Source organism: Tachyglossus aculeatus, chromosome 1 (assembly GCF_015852505.1).
Source record: "Tachyglossus aculeatus isolate mTacAcu1 chromosome 1, mTacAcu1.pri, whole genome shotgun sequence".
In the NCBI taxonomy this organism is placed as follows: Eukaryota; Metazoa; Chordata; class Mammalia; order Monotremata; family Tachyglossidae; genus Tachyglossus; species Tachyglossus aculeatus.
Window position 1 is genome coordinate 55196358 of NC_052066.1, and position 13006 is coordinate 55209363.

A 13006-nucleotide genomic window follows, 5' to 3' on the forward strand; every position below is an offset into this window, starting at 1 on the left:
GAGGAGCCAGGATTAGAATGACCTCTGGTTCCCAAACCTACGCTCTTTCCACTGAGCCACGCCACTTCTCTTTTTGAAGACCATCTTTGGCTCATTTTATGCATGAACACAGTCCACCTGGACTGATTAATTAATTAATTAATGATGGTATTTGTTAAGTGCTTTGTTCTAAGAGCTTGGGCAGATACAAGCTAATCAGGCTGGACTACAGCCCTAGTAGCATATATGCCTTTTCTCCTCGTACTCTCCTTTCAGTATCATCCCTCTCATCATCCCCCACTATCCCCTCACCAACCTGCACTTCTTTCGGGGTAGGAAGTCTGGAAATGGTTCACGAGAACCCCAGAACAAAGACCACTTTCTGAACAGGATCCCTGGAAACTGCTTTTTTTCAGCAAATGTTCACCCTGCTTATAAATAGTGCAGAAACAGATAATGGAGGGTAGGAGAGGAAGATTTGCAGTTTCTCTGTTTAGCAGCTAAGGACACTGCCATGCTTATCCATTACCCCTGGACAGTCTGCTCAATCAGAGGATTACGGGAGTAGCAGGAGAAGCACCAGCATGCTCGGGTTTAAAATAACTTTCCAGGGTCCATTTCCCGTCGCTATGTTGAATATGGAAGCCTCTGAATCAGGAGGAATTGTGGTCTCCTCAAGAAGGAATCGAAAGCACATAGTAACAGATTTCTGCTAATGAATGATGACATGATGAAAATCCTGGTTTTCAAAACTCCAAATCTGCCGGCAACCTTATATGATCCACATTATAAACACAATTCTTTGTCTTTTCTTATGGCCTGGCTCATCAGCGCTTAGAACAGTGCTTTGTACATAGTAAGTGCTTAACAAATACCATCATTATTATTATTATTATCCTGAGGCCAGAGATTTGAGAATGTGCCTTGTGTCCCACAAACCCGCTTGAAATGCCTGGGTTGCACAGAGAAATCCGTTTTGGTTTGGGAGCTCATTTCCTCTTGGCAGAGTCAGCTTGCTGGGTTTTTTTGTTGTTGTTTTTCAAAAATGAATCCAGAAGCTTCTGGAGTACCAAGGACTTTTTACTGTGCCATATTTTAATGATTTAAATGCAATGAATTAGGAACACATGGATGCAATTCCCCTTAAAATACCCAGGGGTTTAAAACTTTAATGGAGAATGTGTATGTGTCTTCATCCCTTGAACGGACTTCCTTTTGAATTTCATGCACTTATTGAATCATATTTATTGAGCGCTTACTGTGTGCAGAACACTGTGCTAAGCATTTGAGAGAGTACAATACAAAAATAAACAGGTACATTCCCTGCCCACAGAGAGCTCACAACCTAGAGAGGGGAGGCAGACATCAGTACAAATAAATAATTACAGATATGTACATAAGTGCTATGGGGCTGAGATGGGGGAAGAACAAAGGGAGCAGATCAAGGTGACATAGAAGGTAGTGGGAAGAGGAGGAAAGGAGGGGATCAGTCTGGGAAGGCCTCTTGGAGGAGATGTGCCTTCAATAAGGCTCTGAAGATGGGGAGACTAATTGTCAGATTTGAGGAGGAGGATGTTCCTGGCCAGAGGCCGGACATGGGCTAGGGGTCGGCAGCGAGGTAGGTGAGATTGAGACACAGAAGAAAGGTTAACAGTAGAGGAGTTAAATGTGTGGTCTGCATTGTAGAAGGAGAGTAGTGAGGTGAGTTAGGAGGCAACTAGTCAGACATAAAGAGGTGATAGACCCTGGACAAAAAATTCCCCCCTTGACCCAACTCTACTGCTCAGGGGACAAGTGCAACTATGGGAAACTATGGGAATTTAGAACCAGAGCCTCTCTGAGAAAATGACTAAGTTCTGAACTGAGTTCAATGTACTGTGCTTTAAAGGACCTCCCAGGGCTACCAAGTAAGGCTTATTTCACTTTAATTAATTTATTCACTCAGTCATATTTATTGAGAACTTACCGTGTGAAGAGCACTGTATGAAGCTCTTGCAAGAGTACAATATAACAATAAACAGACACATTTCCTGCCCACAGCGAATTTACAGTCTAGAGGGTCTATACCCATCCTGCATGAGAAGGAGGGTATCTAGAAGAGAGAAATCAGCAAGTGCAGTATTCCCCCAAAAAATGCCTCTCAGGCTCAGCCCTGGGGGGTAGTTTAAGGAGTAGAACTACTGCCCAGTATGGTACTCTTGTTTCTTTAATATAAAAATATTATTATTATCACAGTATTGACAAAGTCCTGATTATGTGTCAAGCATCATACTAAGCACTGGGTTAGATGATAACATGACAATCAGGTTGGACACAGTCCCTACATCATATGGGGCTTACAGTCCAGGGAGAGGGAGAACAAGTATTTAATCCCCATTTTACAAGTAAGAAAACTGAGGCATAGAGGAATTAAGTGAGCCTTGCTGAAGGTCACAAAGCAGGCGATTGGCAGAACAGAAAGTAGAACCCACGCCATCTGATTCCCAGACCTGTGTGCTTTACATTAGGTCACTATGCTTCTGGCCCAAACCAAGCCGAGAAGCAGCATGGCTCAGTGGAAAGAGCATGGGCTTGGGAGTCAGAGGTCATGGGTTCTAATCCTGGCTCAGCCACTTGTCTGCTGTGTGGCTTTGGGCAAGTCAGTTCATTTCTCTGTGCCTCAGTTCCCTCATCTGGAAAATGGGGATTAAGACTGTGAGCCCCATGTGGGACAACGTGATTACCTTGTATCCCGCCCACCGAACTTAGAACAGTGCTTGGCACATAGTAAGCGCTTAACAAATGCCATTATTATTATTATTAAGCCCTGAGTGGCTGCATATTCCTCTCTCTGCTTCAGTCCTGTGTTCCCCAGGGGCTCATGTGGGGCCTTCAAGCTTCTAGAATTTCTCTTCTCCTGAGCAGTCACTTCAGGAAGTCTGGGATACTAACAGGGAATCTTAAAAAGCAGCAAAAGGTCCTTCAAGCATCAAGAGCAGCTCTGGAATGATAATAATAATAATAATAATGATAATGATAGTGGTATTTGCTAAGTGCTCATTATGTGCCAGGCACTGTACAAAGCACTGGGGGGGATATGAGCAAATCGGCTTGCGTACAGTCCGAATCTCACATGGAACTCACGGTCTTAATCCTAATAAATAGATGAGGTAACTGAGGCCCAGAGGAGTTAAGTGACTTACCCAAGGTCACACGGCAGATTAAGTGGCTAGAACCCAGGTCCTTCTGACTCCTGGGCCCATGTTCTATCCACTAGGCCATGCTGCTTCTCTTAGCTTTTGAGGCGAGAGCCCCAGTGGAGAAGAGACAGTGGTCCCTGAGAGTTCTGCCCACCCACGGCCTTTGACATCAGTTTGAAAACAATGGCTAGAAAGATAACTGTACCCCCCCAATTCTCTTGGAGCTGCAATACTCATTGCTTGGAGCCAACACACCTGTACACACATAGAACTGTGCCTTCCAAAGTTGCGGCATGCTGTAGCCAAACAGGCTCGGATTGCCTGACAAACCCCCTGATTCCCTAAAAACAGCACGACAGCATGGCCTAGTGTAAAGAGCGTAGGACTGGGGTTAGAAGACCCAGATTCAACCCCCACCCTCCCTCTATCCTGAAATGCGACTGTAGGCAAGTCAGAACCTCTCGGGGCTTCAGTTTCCTCTGCTGTAACATGGGGAGAAAATAGTTTGTGAGCCCCATATGGGGCAGGACCTGATTCTTATCTCATAACTTTGTATCTGCATTAGTATAATATATATATATATACATGTATATGTATATATATATATATATATATATATATATATATGATGGCACTTATTAAGCACTTACTATGTGCAAAGCACTGTTCTAAGCACTGGGGAGGTTACAAGGTGATCAGGTTGCCCCACAAGGGAATCACAGCCTTAATCCCCATTTTACAGATGAGGTAACTGAGGCACAGTTAAGTGACTTGTCCAAAGTCACACAGCTGACAATTGGCAGATCTGGGATTTGCACCCATGACCTCTGACTCCAAAGCCCGTGCTCTTTCCACCGAGCCACGCTGCAGTAAATGCACAATAAGTGCCATAATAATAACAGTAATTACTAGCATCCTACCCAAAATGTGTTTTGAAACCAAGTTATGGCAGAACTAAGTTAACTCTGTATCAGCCAATCAATCAATTAATGGTATTTATTGAGTACTTACTGTTTGCAAAGCACCATATTCAGTCACCATCATCATCAATCGTATTTATTAAGCGCTTACTATGTGCAGAGCACTGTACTAAGCGCTTGGGAAGTACAAATTGGCAACATATAGAGACAGTCCCTACCCAACAGTGGGCTCACAGTCTAAAAGGGGGAGACAGAGAACAAAACCAAACATACTAACAAAATAAAATAAATAGGATAGATATGTACAAGTAAAATAAATAAATAAATAGAGTAATAAATATGTACAAACATATATATGTATATTCAGTGTTTGGGAGAGTACTGTACAACAGAGATGGTAGACAACATTCCCTGACCACAGGAGCTTACAGTCAAGATGGGGAGATAGGCAGTTTTGTCTACAATAGCGAACGTATCAAGACCAGTTTCTTGGCTCAAGCCATCACGTTTGCACCAGCCGGCTATAAAGATGAAAGTCTGTATTCAACTTGCTCATACATAAGAAGCAGCGTGGCTCAGTGGAAAGAGCCTGGGTTTTGGAGTCAGAGGTCATGGGTTCAAATCCTGGCTCCGCCACTTGTCATCTGTGTGACTTTGGGCAAGTCACTTCACTTCTCTGTGCCTCAGTGACCTCATCGGTAAAAATAGGGATGAAAACTGTGAGCCCCCCGTGGGACAACTTGTTCACCTTGTAACCTCCCCAGCGCTTAGAACAGTGCTATGCACATAGTAAGCACTTAATAAATGCCATCATTATTATTATTATTATCTAAAATGCAGATATTCAAAGCACAGATTATTAAATGGTTATAGCACGAATATGTTAATAGGTTATCAACACACCTACCTATAGAGTAGCAGCACGGCTCAGTGGAAGTAGCACGGACTTGGGAGTCAGAGGTCATGGGTTCTAATCCCGGCTCCGCCACTTGTCAGCTGTGTGACTTTGGGTAAATCACAACTTCTTTGTGCCTCAGTTAACTCATCTGTAAAATGGGGATTAAGACTGTGAGCCCCATGTGGGACAACCTGATTACCTCGTATCCCCCCAGCGCTTAGAGCAGTGCTTCGCACATAGTAAGTGCTTAACGAATACCATTATTATTATTATTATTTTTATTATAGGAAACTCACCTCCTGACACCTAGATGGGATTTAGGACCAAAATACATTTGCAGCCTTCCTCATGTTTCCTCTCTCCTAGGTGTGGCAGTGCTTCTTTATTCCAGGGTCACTGACATCATGGAAGACAATGCCCCTTGCTAGTTGCTGAAGAATCTTCAAGATGGATATATTTCCTCCCTAACCAAGTGCTAGAGGTTCAGGAGCCATACCTGGTCTTCCCAGAAACAAATATGGCTATTATTCCAGGGAGAGAGGACAAGGATTAGAAACAGCTGGCCAGAGGGGTGGCTTAAGTAGTGGGCACTGACCAAAGTCCTTACAATGCAGGCATTGCTTCCACCACAGCTCTCCAGTCACAGCGCACCTAAAATAATAATAATAATGATAACTGCTGTTTCTTAAGTACTTACAATGTTCCAGGCACTCTGCATAATACAAAAAATCCTCATCATTGGCTTTAAAGCACTTCACCAACTTGCCCCCTCCTACCTCACCCACCCTGGGCACTGAGGTATGTTAAGTCAATCGGGTTGGACACGGGCCCTATACCACATGGGGCTCACAGTCTTAATCCCTATTTTACAGATGAGAAAATTTAAGTAAAAGAAGTGAAGTGATTTGCCCAGGGTCATACAGCAGACAAGTGACAGAGTCAGGATTAGAACCCAGGTCCTTCTGACTCCCAGGGCTGTGCTGTATTCGCTAGGCCATGCTGCTTCCCTAAAACCCATGGCAGGTGGTCCAGTAAGTGCCCCATTTCACAGATCAATGGGACCCTCCAGGGTCCAGGGCCCTCTCCTCTTAGTCCTCCCACCCTGCACCTCGCAGACTGGGAATCCTGGCCCCATTCTGCCCAGCAGGGAGGTAGTTCCCACCCCTCTGAAGGGGGGATTCCCAACCATGATGACAGCTTCCACGCCCTTGACCCTGCTTCAGTAATGTCTGTCTCCCCATCTAGATTATTACCTTGTTGTGGGAAAGGAATGTGTCTACCAACTCTGTTATATTATACTCTCCTATGTACTTACCACAGTACTCTGCACACAGTAAGCACTCGATAAATGTGATTGCTTGCTTGATTGATTGATTATTTGGGAAGGAGCAAGGAGGGAGACTGCAGGTTGGAGAGTATTCATTCATTCAGTCATTCATTCAATCGTATTTATTGAGCACTTTCAGGGTACAGAGCACAGTAATAATAATAATAATGATGATGATGGCATTTGTTAAGTGCTTACTATGTGCAAAGCACTGTTCTAAGCGCTGGGAGGGATACAAGGTGATCAGGTTCATTCATTCATTCAATCGTATTTATTGAGCACTTACTGCATGCAGAGCACTGTACTAAGCACTTAGGAAGTACAAGCTGGCAACATATAGAGACGGTCCCTACCCAACGGGCTCACAGTCTTAACCTCCATTTTACAGATGAGGTAACTGAGGCCCAGAGAAGTTAAGTGACCTGCCCAAAGTCACACAGCTGACAAGTGGTGGAGCAGGGATTAGAACCCATGACCTCTGGCTCCCAAGCCCATGCTCTTTCCACTGAGTCACGCTGCTTCACTGTGCTAAGGCTTGGGAAAGTACAATACAATAATTAACAGTCACATTCCCTACCCACAGTGAGCTTGCAGTCTAGAGCAGTGAGATAGACATCAATACAAATAAATACATTACAGATATGTACATAAGTGCTGTAGGACTGGGTCAGGAAAGAGCAAAGGGAGCAAGTCAAGGAGACGCAGAAGGGAGTGGGAGAAGAGGAAAGTCAGGGGGCTAGTCTGGGCAGTTCTCTTTGAGGAGATGTGCCTTCAGTAAGGCTTTGAAGTGGGGAGGAGAGTGATTGTCAGATTTGAGAAGGGAGGGCATTCCAGGTCAGAGGCAGGGGTCAGCAGCAAGATAGGTGAGACGGGGGCACAATGACAAGGTTAGCACTAGAGGAGCAAAGTGTGCTGGCTGGGTTGTAGAAGGAGAGTAGGGAGTGGGCAAGCTGGGTCAGTAAGGAGGGGGCAAAGTGGTGAAGTGCTTTAAAGCCAATGGTGAGTAGGTTTTGTTAGATACACAGGTGGATGGACAACCACTGGAGATTTTTAAGGAGTGGGGTGACACATCCTGAACATTTCTGCCGGGGTAGCAGAGTGGAGTATGGATTGGAGTGGGAAGAGACAGGAAGCTGGGAGGTCAGCAAGGAGGCAGATGCAGTGATCCAGGCAGGATAGAATCAATCAATCAATCAATCGTATTTATTGAGCATTTACTGTGTGCAGAGCACTGTACTTAGCGCTTGGGAAGCACAAGTTGGCAACACATAGAGACGGTCCCTACCCAACAGTGGGCTCACAGTCTAGAACGAGTGATTGTAGTAATCTGGAAGCAGTTTGGATCATGCTTAGAACAGTGCTTGGCCCATAGTAAGCGCTTAACAAATACCATCATTATTATTATGGAGAGGAAAGGGTGGATTTCAGTGATGTTATAAAGGTGGGACCGACAGGATTTAGTGATAGACTGAATACATGGGTTGAATGAGAGAGAGAAGTCAAGGATAACACCAACCTTACATGCTTGTGAGACAGGAAGAATATTGGTGCCATCTACAGTGAAGAGAAAGTCATGGGGAGGACAGGGTTTCGGTGGGAAGATAAGGAGTTCAGTTTGGGGCATGTTAAGGTTGAGGTGACAGGAGGACATCCAAGTAATCAATCAATCGATCGTATTTATTGAGCACTTACTGTGTGCAGAGCACTGTACTAAGTGCTTGGGAAGTACAAGTCGGCAACACACAGAGATGGTCCCTACCCAACAGTGGGCTCACAGTCTAGAAGGGGGAGACAGAGAACAAAACAAAACATATTAACAAAATAAAATAAATAGAGATGTCTAGAGATGTCTTGAAGGTAAGAGAAAATGTGAGACTGCAGAGAGGGAGAGAGATGAGGGCTGGAGAGGTAGATTTGGGTATCACCCACATAGAAGTGATATTTGAAGCCATGGGAGTGGCTGAGTTCTTCAAGGGAGTATGTGTAGATGGAAAATAGGAGGGGACCCAGAAGTGAACTTTAAGGGTGGGAGGCTGAGGAGGAGCCCGTGAAAGAGATTGAGAATGAATGGTTGGAAAGATAGTTAAGAGGAGAGCAAGGAGAGGACAGAGTCAGTGAAGCCAAGGTTGGATAATGTTTCCACGAGAAGGGGGTGGCCCACAGAGTCTAAGGCAGCTGAGAGGTCGAGGAGGTTTAAGACAGAGTAGAGGCCTTTGGATTTGACAAGAAAGAGATCTTTGGTGATCACTGGTGAGTAATAACAATAATAAAAATAATAATTGTGCTGTTTGTTAAGTGCTTATGACTTGCCAGGCACTGTGCTACACACTGGAGTAGATACAAGGTAATCAGGTTGGACACAGTGCCTGTCCCACAGAGGGCTCACAGTCTTAATCCCCATTTTACAGAAGAGGTAATTGAGACACAGAGAAGTGAAGTGACTTGCCCAGGGCCATGCAGCAGACAAGTGGGGGAGTTGGGATTGGAATTTAGGCCCTTCTGACTCACAGGTCTATGAGGGAGAGGAGGAGGGTAGAAGAAGGGAGAAGAAATGGATCTCAGACACCTACCACATAGCATCAGATTTGCCTCTAATGGTGGAGACAGACATAGAAATTTTGAAAAAGTAATTATACACAAGTACTGAGGATGGACAGAAATAAACTCATAAATACAAACATAGGGACATAAGTGCAAGAGGAGGCTGAAGGACTAAGAAGGATCAGATAATGACGATTAGCCACTGAGGGAGGTGAGATTTCAGGAAGGCTTTGAAGGTGAGAAAGCCTGAGATGAGACGGACGAGGGAGAAGAGTCCCAAACCTTGGCACACCATGGGCAAGCTGTCAAAGGAGGCAAGATGAGAGCAGAGTACAAGAGTGAAGAGTGCCAGCAGAGTGTAATAATAACTACCAATAATTATGGTATTTGTTAAGTGCTTACTATGTGCCAGGCACTCTACTAAGTGCTGGTGTGGATACAAGCAAATTGGGTTGGACACAGGTCCTGTCAATCAATTGTTCATTCATTCAATCGTGTTTATTAAGTGTTTCTGTGTGCAGAGCACTGTACTAAGTGCCAGGGCTCATAATCTCAATCTCCATTTTACAGATGAGGCAACGAAGGCAGAGAGAAATGAAATGACTTGTCCAAGGTCACACAGCAGACAAGTGGCAGAGCCGGGATTAAAACCCAGGCCCTTCTGAATCCCAGGCCCTTGCTCTATCCACTACGCCATGCTGCTTCGAGGGAAGAGAGAGAATGAGGAGAGCAAATAAATAAATACATCATACAAATACATACATAATACATGAAGCTCACCTCCTCCAAGAGGCCTTCCCAGACTGAGCCCCGTTTTTCCTCTCCTCCTCCCCATCCCCTCTACCCTACCTCCTTCCCCTCCCCACAGCACATGCATATATGTTTGTACAGATTTATTACTCTATTTATTTTACTTGTACATATTTACTATTCTATTTATTTTGTTAATGATGTGCATCTAGCTTTATTTCTATTTATTCTGATGACTTGACACCTGCCCACATGATTTGTTTTGTTGTCTGTCTCCCCCTTCTAGACTGTGAGCCTGTTGTTGAGTAGGGACCATCTCTATATGTTGCCAACTTGTACTTCCCAAGCGCTTAGTACAGTGCTCTGCACACAGTAAGCGCTCAATAAATACATTTGAATGAGTGAATAAGGGGAAGATTGGTGGTGAAGAAAACTTTGGAACCAGTAGGAAAGAGTCTACGCTTGTTGAAGAGGGAGGTGGGAAGTCATTAAGGAGGAGAGAGATGTATTGAGCATCACTTCAGGGAGACAATCCAGGCAGAGCAAGGATTATATACTGATGATGAAGAGTAAAGTTATTGCCAAATCTAGACTGGATCTCTTAGACTGTGAGCCCACTGTTGGGTAGGGACTGTCTCTATGTGTTGCCAATTTGTACTTCCCAAGCGCTTAGTACAGTGCTCTGCACATAGTAAGCGCTCAATAAATACGATTGATGATGATGATGATCTAGTAATCATGACTGACTCTCTGTTGACTGTGAACCAGGTAAGTTTCTCAGGCTCCACATTGGTAAGGTATTAATTTCCGAGCACGGCCCCTCTTTTTGAAGGTTCCACCATTTGTTTATTCATTCAATCATATTTATTGAGCGCTTACTGTGTGCAGAGCACTGTAATAGGCACTTGGGAAGTACAAGTCAGCAACATATAGTAATAATAAAAATAATTTTGGAATTTGTTAAACACTTACTATGTGCCAAGCACTGATCTAAGTGCTAGGGGAGATACAAGGTAATTAGGGTGTCCCACATGGGGCTCACAGTCTTTAATCCCCATTTTCCAGATGAGGTAACTAAGGCACGGAAAAGTTAAGTGACTTGCCCAAAGTCACACAGCTGATCAGTGGCAGAGCCAGGATTAGAACCCATGACCTCTGACTCCCAAGCCTGTGCTCTTTCCACTGAGCCACGCTGTCCCTACCCAATAACGGGCTCACCACGGGCTAGAATTTGGAACGGGCCCAGAATGTTAACTCTAGGGTAATGGAATCACTTGGTCTATATAGCCTCTTCAGCCCATTCTTCTACCCTTCATACAAATTCCTGAAAACACTTTAATCTCCATGTTTTTTTAACTCTCTATTCCATCCACTTTATGGCTTTTTAATATTTTGTTTGAGGCTTTAAAAATGTACTTTGTCCATTTGTTGTTCAATTACCAGTTAGATTTCAGAACCTCAAGGCATAGACTGCACCTAGCCCTGTGTACTATACAGTGTCAAACACATTATTGGCACTCAGTAGAAACAAATAATATTATCGTTGTGGCTATATAGCCTATCCAGCCTCAAGAGTAAGGCGTTCTGAACTATAATCTCTGTGGTGTTCCTGCCTTGCTCTGTAAATTTCAGCAATCTTTCATTCCTCTGAGCTCCAGATTCTTCATCTGTAAAATAAGAACAGGAATGCCGACTAATCTCACATGGATAGCAAAGGAAATAACTTTATTTATGACCATACAGAAATTTGAAAATGGCAAATGTTATATGAAAGCATGCAACAATAATATTTTCACTAACACATAGGATCTCATATACCCCAGCATGATAACAATGATATTTCTTAAGCAATTAACATGAGCCAACCGCTGGTATAGATAAAATGACTTTGAACACAGTCCCTGTCCCACATAATAATAATAATAATTATTTGTTAAGTACTTACTAGGTACCAAGTACTGTTCTAAGTGTGGGATTCATAGTCTACATAGGACGGGGAACAGATATTGAATCCTCATTTACAGTTGAGGAAACTGAGGCATAAAGAAGTTAATGATTTGCTCAAGGACACTGGCAGGCAAGTGGCAGAGCCGGGATTAGAACCCAGGTCCTCTAACTCCCAGGCATTTGCTCTTTCCACTAAGCCATGCTGATTCTGATAATAAAAAAGATGATATTTATTAAGGACTTATTAGGTGCCAAGTCTTGTATTAAGCGCTAGGGAGATACAAGATAATGAGGTCAGTCACAGTGTCAGTCCTTCATGATGTTCTCACAGTCTTAATAGGACAGAGAAAAGGAATTGAATCTATAATTTTCAGATGAGGAAACTGAGGCTCTGAGAACTTCAGTGATTTGCACAGGGTCACAGTAAATGCTTCTCTAAAAGCCACTGCATTCAAGGTAACAGACAAAAAACAAATGGCATCATTTTGCAAGAACTAATCATTGATATAAAATAATTTATGCTAAGAATAAGCCTTTGACTTGGAACTTTCCTAGGGAATTTTTGAGATGAATTCTTCACTGAGGTAACAAGCGTAGTAGCTTGATATGATTGCACTCTCACAAGCACTTAGTATTCATTCATTCATTCAATGGTATTTATTGAGCGCTTACTGTGTGCAGAGCACTGTATTAAGTGCTTGGGAAGTGCAAGTTGGCAACATATAGAGACGGTCCCTACCCAACAGCGGGCTCACAGTCTAGAAGGGGGAGACAGACAACAAAACAAAACATATTAACAAAATAAAATAAACAGAATATGTAAATATGTACAAGTAAAATAAATAGAGTAATAAATCTGTACAAACATATATACAGGTGCTGTGGGGAGGGGAAGAGGGTAGGGCGGGGGGACAATAAGTAAGTACAGTGCAGTACAGTACAGTAGTAAGTACAGTGCTCTGCACAAAGTAAGCACTCAACAAATTCTACTGATGATGATAACATTATCTTATTACTGGCATGATATGGGAAAATGGTGTAGGGTCACTTTTCTAACCCAAGGTAGAGGAAAGGCCTCAGTCTGGCCTATCATTGTTGTTCATAAGTGGGGAAAAGAGCAGCTTGGACCAAGTACTTACCTCTGTATGATATTATGAGGAAGGCCCTAAATATAATTTTTGATTTTCCAGAAGGAAAGATTTAACAGCTGTCCATAAAAGGCATTCTTCCAAAAAAAAAAAAAAAAAAAGAATGCATCTACAATCACCTAAACTCTACTCTCTCAACTTCGGACATTTCCTGTATAAGAGCCCTCACTAGAACAGGTGCGATGACTTAGCTGCTCCCAACTGGAAGTTTGCTTCCAAGATTTCAGCAGTGTCTGAACTTCTATCACTTATTAAAATAGTGGATCTTCCTTAGGGGCAGTGCACACAGCCACTGTACCTCCTCGTTCATGTCTCTT